The 13393-nt window shown below is 39.7% G+C and overlaps 2 protein-coding genes across 2 annotated transcripts in view; both read right to left on the reverse strand.

The window, feature by feature from the left end:
* hspb8 (heat shock protein b8) overlaps nt 1–13393 on the reverse strand; it is a 480000-nt gene that overhangs the window by 62545 nt on the left and 404062 nt on the right. The gene's annotated exons all lie outside the window — the stretch shown is intronic.
* srrm4 (serine/arginine repetitive matrix 4) overlaps nt 1–13393 on the reverse strand; it is a 62386-nt gene that overhangs the window by 47246 nt on the left and 1747 nt on the right. The window lies entirely within an intron of this gene.

Genomic DNA, 13393 nt, shown 5'->3' on the forward strand with positions numbered 1-13393 from the left:
CTCATTGTCTATTATGAGTTTATTCACTGTTGTATAGGATGTGCCTACATACAGTCTCATTCAATTTCCCTTGGCAAAAACTAAAGGGAGAGCAGGAAGATGATATTCAATAAAGTGTAATAACCTTGGCTGCTGTGTCACTCACACAGCCTCCACTCTAATTTATACATTTTCTTTCCTCTGTCACTCTTTCAAATGCCCTCTGTTCTTCTTTTCTCTCATTTTTTTGCAGTTATTGTGGCCATGTTTCACCACTGTGTTATTCTGATTTGCATTAAAACTCTTTATTGAAAATAAAAAGGCTTCATTTGATTCCACTGTATACATTCCTCAAAGCTCAGATGTCAAAGCTGCTGCATCGCTGACAATCCAGATCATGTGCTTTTCACTTACATTTTTCATGACACAGAATCTAAAAAAAGGAAGCAATCTCTGTGTTTTTTGAGCTGATTTAGTTAACCAAGCTTTGACCTCACTGTGTGCCAGTTCTTCAGAGTGAGAAGCGTAGACAATATCTTCTGTCAAACTTTTTCGTTTCAGTAATGCAACAGCTGCATGGAACAAATCTGGAGAGCAGATGACTAAAGTTAGCAGATTGTCACACTTCTTGAAAAACAGAAAAAGCACTCAGAGTCTGAGTCAACTAAAGTGCAGAAAAATGTTTCCCCCCTTTTTTTTTTAGAAGAAATCAGCGTTGATTATAATCCCACGTCTTTGCTTTTCTGTTTACTTATTCTCGATCTGCTAACAAAATGACAAGCACACACTCACACACATATAGTGAATGGGCAACTCAATTTACTATATTAATGGCGTTAAATGCCACAAGTCTTCTCAAATGTCAGCACATTAGATTTGAACACAAAGCGAGTACGGATCCATATAACTCCAGGTCAGTCGAAATGTGTTGTCACAAACACTTGAAGTTCATATGAACAAGAAAGTAACTCAAACAAGGTTAAATGCTCTTTTTTTCCCTCTCTTTCTTAACATGGAATTAAACTAATTCATGCATAAGAACTGACTTAGACTCAAACAAAATCCATTCCCTCTTCCCTGCCACCGAAGCAGAAAATTCTCTTTACACCATGACAGCTTATTCCCTTATGTTTTATAGTGGCTGACTGAACATTTACATCTTTGAATAGCTGTGTGTAAAATCTTTTGTGATGTAAAGTAGACTTCAATGCAACTAATTCAGTCAAGTTTTGAGGCGCTAATACTTTAAATATTTACTTTTTCCTGCATGAATTTATGCTTTAAAATACCTTTACTTTTCATGTTAGTCTTATATGCAATTACATGAAATATTAGGATCGTTGAGTCTTTAAATCAGGGAGAAATGGAAAGTTGTTCTCTCTCTTTACCAGAGAGAATGATCAAAAAATTCCATCAAATTTTTTAAATCAAAATGTATTACTGTCTCTCATTACATTAAAAAAACACAGTAGGGAACTGTTTACCACAATGAATGAATTAACTATCATTAAATGTATTTAATTATATCAGCATCTGTAACTTTCCCCAATTATTCAATGATGGGCAACTGAGGTTTAATATTTGCAGTGCTGTTGAATTATTATTATTTACATTATTTACATTGTTTACATTATTTACATTATTTACATTGTATACAGTACAGATTAAAGGTAGATATCATTGAAGTAAATATGTGCGTTCAGCTTGCAGTGTTTTCAATCAAAACTGCGCAGACCTGGTGGGTCTCCAGGCAAACCAGAACCCTCCCCAGGCCCTCCCCAGAACCCTCCCCAGGCCCGCCAAAAAACATTAGTTTAAATGCCAAAAATAATGCCAACTGGAAATCAGTTGCTTTATTCCAATGAGGAGTTTGTGTATCAGGCTGTTTGAAGACCTATGAATAAAAATCTGTGCAATGTAACTTAATTTATGTGAGTTTCTTTTGTTTATGTTATTTTTAGCTCAGTGCTATGTCACCCCTCCTTGGACTGTCGGACCAGCTGCATATGCAGGGCTTGTGCATGTTTTTATTTTTGCCTTAAACCATTACTGCAGGGGAAAAAATACAGATGAAAGAATAGAATTTAGATTATATTACTCAGATTAACTACTGCCAAGACTAGAGCTCTACCACCCCGTCTTCTCATGAGCTCACTTGACCCCTGAAGCGGCATGATTGACTGAGTTTAAAAGTAGTCTTTATGAACAGTGTCCCTGAGGTACAACTAAATAAAACCCTAGAAAAACTCAGAAACACTCAGTGCTGAAAGCCCCACCCCAAAGGTTCTGGGTAATCTCAAAAGAACTACCTCTACAATGGCTTGGAGAATGAAATTTCTCCCCTGGAACTCGTTGAGTTGCTGGTTTCTGATGTGGAAATGGAGGGGGCTGAGTCAAGGACTCCATAAAAGATTGTACTTCGGAAATGTAGCTATTTACGGTTGTTCTTCTCCGCTTCCCCAGAGGGGACACTAGTATTAATCCATATTACTCAACATAATATTACTCCAGTTGATGAAAACACACAGGCTGTGTACTGCTGCACCACGTCATATGACTTCCATCAAATGCTGCTACTAGCACCAATGGGAATCACCGCCATGCAGCCTGCGTCTGACCACGCAGATCATGGGCAGAGGTGAAGTTCCTGATCGCAGTTGTCAGTTAAGTTTCCATGTGTGATATTATATCTTGGAAAAACAGCAGAACACTCTTCATAGTGTAGGCTTGCATAAATGAAAGAAGTTAGGGAATCTTTGAAAAAGAGCTGCTTATGGGACAGGAGCCACAATGTACTTGCAAAGAGTGGTTAAGAGTTTACAAGAGCTCCGATGGTCAAGAAGTTATAAGGGATGTACAGCGCTGTTACGTGGCCGACTATAGCTGGTATGAGGCGTTATAACAGGAAATAATTGGAGAGTCTGTTTTAACTAGCATCGTGCAGCACCAGTGTTTCCTGGCCTTAAATGACCTGCAATCTTCCCTAAATTGTTGAATAATTATAAGAATGCATAGCTATTGATCCTAAATGTCTGAGGCTCAGACTGAACTATCTAAATCTGATGACAGTGGCGAGGATACAAAGCTCTAAGCTCTACTGCTGACAGAAGGGTAGCCAAAGCTACTACAGGTAAATCAATATTTGATTTCAGACACATTGATGTTAGGGCGGTCCTGAGGGAACACTGGAAACAACTGCGCATTAGTACAGAAGTAAAAAAGCGGCCTCCAAAGATCTCAAAGATCGAAGATATAATTAGACGATGTATACAATCATGAAACCTCCCATGAATGAAAAGGTTAGATCGAGGACTATCCTGAATAAATACCGAATATCCTGAACTAGAATTATTGTATAACATGGATAGTACAAGTAAAGTGGAATAGACGTAATACTACATAAAAAAAAAGAAGCCTTTTTGGCTACAAGTTGAAAACAAGCCTGCACATGTCAGAAGACACTTTATCTTCAGATTTGCAACAAAATTTCCCCCGAAACCAGAAAAATATGTCTGGGCTATGTACGGTATCCAAGACTAAAATGTCTTCTTCAGGATGAGAGCTGCTGCTGGCGGGAGGCAGTGTGTCCTGCATTTTCCTCGCATGCAGAGGTGGACCACACTCAAGGAACTGTGATCCCTGAGGGCAAAATTTCACAGCAGCTTTGAGCGGATGTTTGAAGGAAAAGGGTTAACACTCATCTCTTTGCTTTGATCTTCAAAAATGCTGCTGCTGCTGTTCAGCTCTGGAGGAATTATTGTGCTGAACCCCCCCCCCCCCCCCCGCCCCCATAGTAATTGTCAGTCTCCATACATGCTGAAATGATATGTCCATACTCTGTGTCAACGTGTTTTTCCTCATCATCAGCAGGTGCTTGTACATGGAAGGCAGCTCTGCAAGCATTTTGTTTTATTCATATGGAGGTTAAACATACTCAGCATGTTCCAAAATTACAGTCTTTAAAGGGGAACTCCGTTTTTTTTTTAACCTAGACCTTATTTCTGGCATAAAATACGTTTATCTACTCACCGAGAACAGTTTGGCGAAAGTTAGAGTCCTTCGGGAGCTATTTAGATAACTTGCGATATGTGTATATCCATATAACGGAGTGAACGAACACGTACTATTGCTCTGTTAGCACATAGCTACTGTTATGTGGCTACTTGCAGCTATAGGAGAGCTAACGGAGGGAATTCTAAACACACTTCTACTGGGACCACTTCATCGACACGCATGGCTGCAGCACAGCGTATTCACTCCAGTAAGAACGTCCATCTTATTCAAAGTCGTCGTTCACATTGTCAAAATTTGATAAATATCTTGCCATGTTGCACAAAACTAACAGTAGAACACTCTGTGTGAAGTTAGCCGACTGTCACAAAGCACGGAGTAAATAAACTGTGCTCCAGGGGGGCGTGTGGATGAAGTGGTCCCAGTAGAGTGCCTGTGTAGAAATCCTTCAGTTAGCTCTCCTATAGCCGCAAGTAGCCACATAACAGTAGCTATGTGCTAACAGAGCTATAGTACACATTCGTTCGTTCATTCTTCTTAAAGTATTGGTGAAATAAAGACAGATAATGCCTTATTTAGAGGCTGCATCGTCCCTGCCCTGTTCACTCTGTTATGTGGATATACGCCGATCACGAGTTATCTAAATAGCTTCTGAAGGACACTGACTTTCGCCAAACTGTTCTCGTGAGTAGATAAACGTATTTCATGCCAGAAATAAGGTTTAAAAATACCAGAGTTCCCCTTTAAGGTCATTATTATTATCATTTCACCAGAACATATTGAGTTGAGGGTTAAGTTGACCAGAGTTTATATTTGTGATGCAGTCAACTTAACTTTTTAAGCCACCTGGTCCAACAAAAATCATGTCTTCAAAATGTATTTTTTTCTTAGCAGATTCAAGTATTTTAGCGTTAAAATGATTCAAACTGTTTCAAATTAACAATTTACTCAAGTTATGCTTAAGGTTGTTGCTATTTGTGTTTAAGCCACTTGATTATAGGATCTCCACGTTGCCTGCCAGGCATAGAGTGAGACAATGAACAACACAAAACAGCCAGCAACTCTCAGAGCTATAAGACTGTACCCTCTCTCCTTTTAGGCACGTTCCTCTTCATTAGATATCGATGCCTGTAGGCGTTTTCATGCTTTCACACGCTACGTGCAGTGATGTTGCATGTATATATATATATATATATATATATATATATATATATACATATATATATATATGTGCACACACTAACCAGAAGGATTTAGATCAGTTCAATCCTCTGACTCATAAACCCAAACAAAAAGCATAAAGAGGGATAGACTGGAATTCAAATATCAAAGAGGCTTTTGAGCTCACCATCCACATGGACTTGCTGCTTTCAGGCACAAGCGTTATACCCATCATTCTTAGGCTGTGTTAAGCATCTATCACAAGTTAGCACAACAGTGCACTCTGCCAGAAATCAATAGGTGTGTCAGCAAAACTATACTTTCAGAAATCCTGCCACTTTGACAAGCAGACAGAGTGAAAACCCAAAATGTCAACGTATTCCTTTTTTAAGTAATTGCTGAGTCATTGACATTCATCAATTAACTCATCCAACTCCCCGTTGGTGATAAATTACAGTCATTCTGTGCTGTGGGCCTGTGAGCGTCTTTCTTATTGTACTTTTAATAAGCTGCTGCTCAGCCTGTCAGTTTTTGCGCCGGTTAATGATAAAGTGAACAAATTCATCCGCTGACTCTCCAACTAAATTATCTTCATCTGTTATAGATTAAGACAAAGTTAAATCCTAGCACATTGAACTTTATATTTTTAACGCTGGTCTACACTGCAGCAGTGCTTTGAAGGGGTTGTCTTGGCTCAGTGCATCTAGAGAGAAATATGGTCGGCTGCAGCGTTAATCGTTAACTGTGGAAGCAATCTGGCTGGTCTCTGCTGGCAGCCGTCACCATGGATCGCATGAGAGCAACACTTAAGATTTAAAATAATTTTTGATAGCCTGTCTCATGAGTTGAGTGATGGAGAGAAGTTATTTTTGTATTTTACTCATTATAGCTACATGACAAATAAGTTATTCTAACAGATAAACATAAATTGATGCTCAGCACATCACACGTAGCATAATTTAGGCTTGCTTGGTTCACAACATCTGTTTTGAGGTGTTGAATGCTAAAAAACTGCAGAAAATATAAAAAAACTGTTGCTCAATTAAGGGGCATTACTGAATCGGTTGTCTGCCGTTGAAGCTCTTTGCCTCTTCTGCCACTATTTAGGTGCAATTTAGTGTAAAATATCATCCAGTAATTGTCACTTATGACCACAGCAGCTGCAGTTCAGCTTTACTTTTAATTAGCCTAAAAACATTCTTCCTGTAACTATTCTGCAGAGATCACTCACGGGCACAGTAACAACCATTGCAGGCAGTTATTTTCCAACAAAAAAGTTGGTAGATGAAGAAAAATGCTTCTTTCTAAAGCATGTATGTACTTTATGACTAAAAGGGGACACAATGATTCCTTTCAGAGATGGTGTTGGACTGCAGTAGCATCCTCAATTTTAGTTTTCTACAGCTGAATTCTGGCATAATTTTGCACTATTTCAGTTACTGGTCTTTTTTCATGTTAGCTAAATAGTTATGTGCAGCTTAGGTAATTGAGGAAATGCTCCAGATCTTGTGCAATTTCAACCCCAACTAAGCAGCCATAAAAACAACAACAACAAAAGCTTAGCTTTAAGTGTCATCAACTGAACACCGAGCCTTCTGTCAAATACCTGGATATGTTGCCTATAGAGACAAATCCAGCCAAATCCAGTTCAGAAATGCTACACTAACACCATTATAGTGTAAATGCTTAAATTTATTCACAGTTTAAATTCTGTGAGAATGTGGCAGCTTGCTACAAAGAAAAACAAAATAACAAATTATATACTAACCCTAGCCCTGAAAAAAAAAAAGTCCTAACTAACGCAGTCATGGTCAGTCAATGCAGTCTGTTGTGGAAAACATGTAAATACAGCCGGCCAGTAAGTATAATGATTTGACTCTGAAGCAATGGAACAAGGTCATATGGTCTGATGATTCCAGGTTTACCCTGTTCCAGAGTGATGACAGCTTCAGGGTAAGAAGAGCCGTGGATGAAGTGCTGCACCCAACATGTCTAGTGCTTGTTGTACCACTATGGTGGGGGCATCATTATGATCTGGGGTTGCTACAGATGGTCAGGTCAAGGTTCAGCAAAGTCATCAGCCTTAAAAACGAGGTAGGCTGACAACTAGAATATACTCAATTACCAGGTTTTTCCATCAGTGGACTTTTTTTTTCCAGATGACCTGGGCATATCACGAAATGACAATGCCAAAAGTCATCGGACTCAAATTATGAAAGAGTGGTTCAGGGAGCAAGAGACTTACACTGCAGAGACAAAAAGGACCAAGTGTGTGAGGGTAAGCCCGCATTGTGAACTTTCCAATCGAACCAACAACGTTGTTGTCGCTCGTCTGATCCTGAAGAAGACTTTATGCAGTGGTCCAATCCTCCCATCATCAGGACAAGATGTAGGTAAAAAGAGAAAGAGACATGTATGCGACTCTGAACAGAAACCGATAGTGTGTGCTGTAATGAAAGGTGGTTCAACAAAATATCAGTGGGATTTTTAAAATCCGTTGTATATAAATCATAACCATAAGTGAACATCATATAACCTACGATAATCATACTTTTGGTAAAAAATAATAAAACATAACTTCAGTGGTTTCCGTTTCTCATGTATTTATGTATATTTCTTCTTCTTTTTTTCTGTAAGATCATTTGAACGCTTCAGTATTATTTGTGATTCTGAATGTGATCCCTCTTGACCCTACATGCTGTGATTGTACAATAATCAAACAAATTCATTGCACCAATTCATATTTCTGCTCCATGTTCTCATAGAACAACAGAATTCAGCTATAAAAGACAAATGAACAGCGTATCAAGTGTTAACCCACTAGGATTTGGGAATCAATATCAAATATGAATCCACTTTGGTGATAAGTCCAATTCCTGCTTGGGGAGTTTTCCTGCTCTCTTGTCAGCATGCTTCAGCAGCCACATCCTGCGCACTCTGAGTAATATGACACAGACGCAGAGAGGGCGAGTTAACATATACCGAAGAGATACTGAGAGAAGCAAGAGGAGACATACTGACGTGGGGAGAGGGAGACAAGTTGGGCAGAGGTACTCTGTGATAAAGAGAGCAGAAGTACAAACAGAGAGATGTATAACGGCAGACAAACCGTTTGTCCATCACTAAATCATGTTTGTCATTCTCACAGTGGGAGTTAGAACAGCATAGATGCCTCATCTGTGGTTAACTCTGACTGCTGCGGCTTGATGGTTTTTTTTACTCTATATCCTGCACTCAATTAATTCCCCACTCTCAGAGCATGGTTTTCCCATGTATTAGCTTGTTGGTGTGTGTGTTCCAGCATGTTTTGCAGGGGTGGCTGCTGTTGCAATTGAAAACAGTGACATTTTGTTTAGCAAACTGTGCGATCCTGATGCTCAAGGAGAGGAAACAAACCATCAATAAATTGACCTGTGGGGCGGCAAGACACAAAAGCGTTTAATAGACAATCACATAGGCAGAAACCAGACAGAGAGTAAAATTGTTTTCTAAACTGCCCGTTTATCACCACGATGTGAGGTTGACCACTTAATCTGTCAGGCAGGTAAGCCAGTCAGGTTCCTGTTAGTTTACTGCAGGTAGAAGTGTTATTTTTACTGAATATATGTCAGGTTTTCAAGAAATTATTACCACCAAATTGTGCACAGCTCAACATGCATCTTATAAACAAAGCAAATAGGCTAACATGTCATTATTGTCATTATCTGAATTGTAGAATCATGATGTCAGCAGTGCTGCAGGGCCTACTTTAAATTGATCAATCTGGCATTATATTTTAGGCATTCAAATGAAGAAATAGCAGTGTCATCAATTCCCAACTTTGCATCCACTGTCACAATTATATCCCGCAACAGAGCATGTAATATTTATGCTTTTCCAAAGTGCAAAACGTAGCAGATATACAAGAAGGGTTAAAAAATTGTAGAATGATCAAATTTTTCTGATTTGTTTTTTCAGCTTTGAGGTTTCTCTACATGGATATTCAACACTTTGTCTCGCCATATCGTGACATTGACGTTTCAAGGTTGCTATATACACCACAACGTAAGACTCACTGCAGGACATACAAATGTTTTAATACTTAATTTTGCCATAAACACAAAGAGGGAGGAAGGAGAAGGCAGACAGTGGTGCTAGTCAGCTGACTCCCGCACGTTCGGGAACTCGTCATACATATACATACATACATACTTTCACTCTGCTATTTTGCTCTCACATCTGAAAGGTCAGAGTTCAGCTTTAAAAATACATTTTGGGTTATACATGTCGTGTCAAATGGTTTCCCTTTTGCACTAGTGTCAAAATAAAGCTGCTAAAACGGTGAGATGCTTATTGTTGGAGGATTTCTTGCTGGAATACATATTTTAGAGTCTGTAAAGTCTTAACTGTGAGTTTTTATTTTTTATCCTTAACCCTAACCAACTGAAACTGACACTGAAGTAGAAAAGTCCTTGAGCAATACTAAGACAGAAGGGCTAACTGGGCTCTCTGGCGTGACAGTCCACAGTGTAATGCTATCCTTCCGCCCCATTCTATCTTCCTTAAAGTCCTGCTCCAGTAGTTCCTCATCTGTTTTTCTTACAACGTTTGATTTTCAATCTTTTTTTTAAATTACAAAACAAACCAAACACTTTTGGCCTTAATACTACAAGGGTCATGACTCCCCAACTTCATCCTCATCCAGTGAGTCGGTATCTATGAATATGCTAAGAAGACACATCTCTACCCACATCTCCGCCTCTCAGCGCTTTCTCAAAGTCTCCAATGAGTCTGCAAAACTCACACTGCTACACTCATATTGTACAGAACAAACAGAAATAACATAATGATCGGGCTTCTAACGCTCACTCACTGCGCACCATAATCATGAGATTTTCACAGAAGATGTAGCAACCGCTTGTACTTATTTCAATTTCAGAAACACAGTTGAACAACAGCAACAGTCTCAATGACTTTCTTCCCACAGTCTGCCCAATACTCATCACTCGAGAGGCTACTGTTTCTGACATGGAACAGCCTCCCTGGAAACAACCTGTTTCCCTAAGACAATTGGTTGGAACTGTGTCTCACTTTACAATGAGTTCAGTAGCAAAACAAAGCTGTTTATAGGTCAAATTCATGAAACCGCTCTTTCAAAAAATACAGGCTGTTAACTTGTGTCCTCAGGTATTTTTGATTAGACACTGCGATTTCTTCAAATCAACTGAACCCACTTCTGCTGTCGTTTAACATCTTTGGGTAAGACACGAAGGCTTACAGACTCTGATTTTATGTAATCACAATCAGAAACAAAACATGTGACATCTGCCATTTCAGTAAGCAGAACACACCAACTTGCTTTCAGCCTCGCTTGTGTTAGTTTTACCTATAACCCGCTGACCTTGGTTGGTGCTGGGCTGTCTGAACTTGCCTTTCTGAGGCTAAAGGCGAAGCTCTGTGCTAATCCTCACCCCATCGACACCTTAACAATATGAAAAAGTTGATTTTTTTAGCAGATGGGGAATTTAAACATTTCTGGACATGTTTTAGTTGTTCGGTTTTGCTTTTGTGACAGTTTTACAAAATGCAAAACATAAGCATGTAGAAATGTGAAGCCTTTAAATGTGAATTTTTTTTTAGCATTCGTGACAATTTCACATATTGCTAATACATAAGCACATTGTGATTTTAAAAGATCGTTTTTGGAAATCAGAAGATGCAGGAACTTTTCTCTAATTTTTTTGCCTTAAATGGAAAACTTATATTTTGAGCTGTGCATAAAAGTGAGTATACGATCTGTCATCAGGTGAGGTTGCCACAGGCTGCGGCATAACTACATTTTAGATAAGTGGACAAACCTATGACACATTTACTGGTACTACGATGCAGCCTTTCATGGCCATGATTTAATCAAGAGTTTTATTGTTCATACAAGCTGCAAGTTACTGTACCAGTCCAAACTGTCCACCTCGGCCTGCTTTGCAACCCTTTTACTGACATTTCGGACGCACTCGCCTTCAATTTTCTGCTGAAAGATAATGACTTTGATAAGCTTCAATACCTAGCTTTTTTTGTCCCCTTGTCAGACTTTGTTCCAGTGAGACTGTTATATTCTGTGATCTTAACAAAAACTGCTTTTTCAGTTTTTTTTTCAGTGACAGAATTTCCAAATGCAGTAAAATTAAGAACCAAGATGGGATAATCTGTAATAACTTCTAAATCTCATCAACAATGAGACTGCTATGAACAAGTGATGACTTTAGGGGTGAGAGACTTTTTTTATTCTTCATTTTCTCTGTCTTGGTAAATGCCCATCACAACTTCTCATGGCCAAAGGGAACATCTTTAATTATCTTTTCTTGACCGTGAAAGCCTGAATCCTCTAATTTGAGAAGCTGGAACCATGTACTAAATAATTCTGCTGTGATTCAAACCTTGTAGTCACTTATGAGGCTGCAGCTAGATTGCATTACAATATATTCAAAAGTGTTCCTGTTATTTTGTCCGGCCTGCTGTGTATTCCCTCCGGTGCTGTCAATGTACAAGCCCCTCCAACCCCTTTCCCCCCCTTCCTCATTAAACCAGCATCTGCTGAGGTAAAAGGCCTGAAACCCCCTACCATGCACACACACATACACACACTCTTTTCTCCCCTCCCTTCCTTTGCTCACTCTCATGCTTGCCATCTGCCAGAGTTGGACAATACCCCACTTACACAGCAGCCATACACACGAGCTAACATCCTAATTTAAACCTACGCAATTTCTGAGAAACATCTCCAATACAGATGCACATGAAAGCACACAAATGCAAACACTCACATTCACACTCAATATAACCTGAAGTAAGGCAGTATATTTTTAACAATAAGCCTCCCCCAGGAACAAAAAAACATCTTGCAGGGTCATAATGGGTTTGAGAGAAACCTCACTCTGCTGCATGGAGCCAGCAAACTCCTCCCCTCCTCTATGTGACTGACCTGAAGAGGAGGAGATGGGGGGAGGACAGAGGGACAGCAACACACTCAAATTACTCCTCTGTGGCCATTGGGGCCCCTCCAGCATTTTATCTCAGGAGCAAAGGGAGACAAGGAGAAAGAGGGAAACAGAAAGGAGAGGCGAGGACGGTGCAAACAGAAACAGACTGAACATGAAACATCTCCCTGTGGCTCTCCCTCTGTCTCCTCTCTTCTTTCCATCTCTGCTTGTTGCACATAATGCCCTCTCACTTTCACTGCAATTGTTCATCACCCCTCAGTTATCCACGGTGAATGATAATGTTTCCTCTTGGAGAGAGGCTGAGGAGCAAGCCTAAGGCCATGCATTCTGATTGTCTAAGCGTTCCCCAGTCACTCTCTGCTTGGGCAAAATCAACAGTGCAGCAGGGCGGGAGGAAGGATGCCTTAGCTTCCCCCTGCATCTGCATTCTATGGGAGTTGTGTTTGTTTTTTGGGTTTTAGTCATTATTTACAATTTGTATCACCCAAAAGTCCCCTATCCTGTAAATGTACAAGAAGGAGAGTTTCTGAGACAAAATATTGAACCACAGGGACACCACTGTTGTCTTTTACTAACCGACCAGGCAAATTAGCAACATTATGTCTGCTCCCTGGGGATGTTCGCTCTCGCCTGCCATGCTGCCATCATCTTCACTGTCACCCGGACGAAGCCCATAGAGAGGCAAAGCCACTTGAGGAGAGCTTCCTTCCCAGAGAAGCTAAAGTTAAAGAGACAGATGGGCTGCACTCCAGAGTCTCCGGCTATTTCAAAAGGGCTGCTCAGCTTGCGGCAGCTAGCCACCTCACATTTAATGTTTGTGGGTCCATTTACTTTACATCTGAAACTTTTTTTCTTTTGCCAGTTTGCCCAAATAGACTTCAATGCTTCATCTGTGTCAGAGTATGCTTGATGAGCTTCGGGTATTTGGTTAGATTGCAACTTTAGAGGCACACAAAGGTATATTTGTTTATGTTCTTACAATAAAAAGTCATTTTAGACATATCCAAAAAGCAAATAAAATTCTTTGTAACCTGGCCATGTGCAGCATTATGATCTTGCAGTAATAGAAGCTATTAAAGAAACATTATTTGGTTCACTGTGCCCTTCCTCTGCCCATGCTGAGGTTGAATGAAATGGACCATTCTAATCCTTATTAACACAGCTAATTTCACATAAGAGAAAATTGATAGTGGGTGTCAAAACCATTCAAAGGTCACCCAAGCAAGCAACATAATTTACTATATCTCTATGCATGTGCGTGTCTC

This window comes from Leuresthes tenuis, unplaced genomic scaffold (assembly GCF_036924035.1).
Source record: "Leuresthes tenuis unplaced genomic scaffold, fLeuTen1.0.hap1 SCAF_6, whole genome shotgun sequence".
Classification (NCBI taxonomy): domain Eukaryota; kingdom Metazoa; phylum Chordata; class Actinopteri; order Atheriniformes; family Atherinopsidae; genus Leuresthes; species Leuresthes tenuis.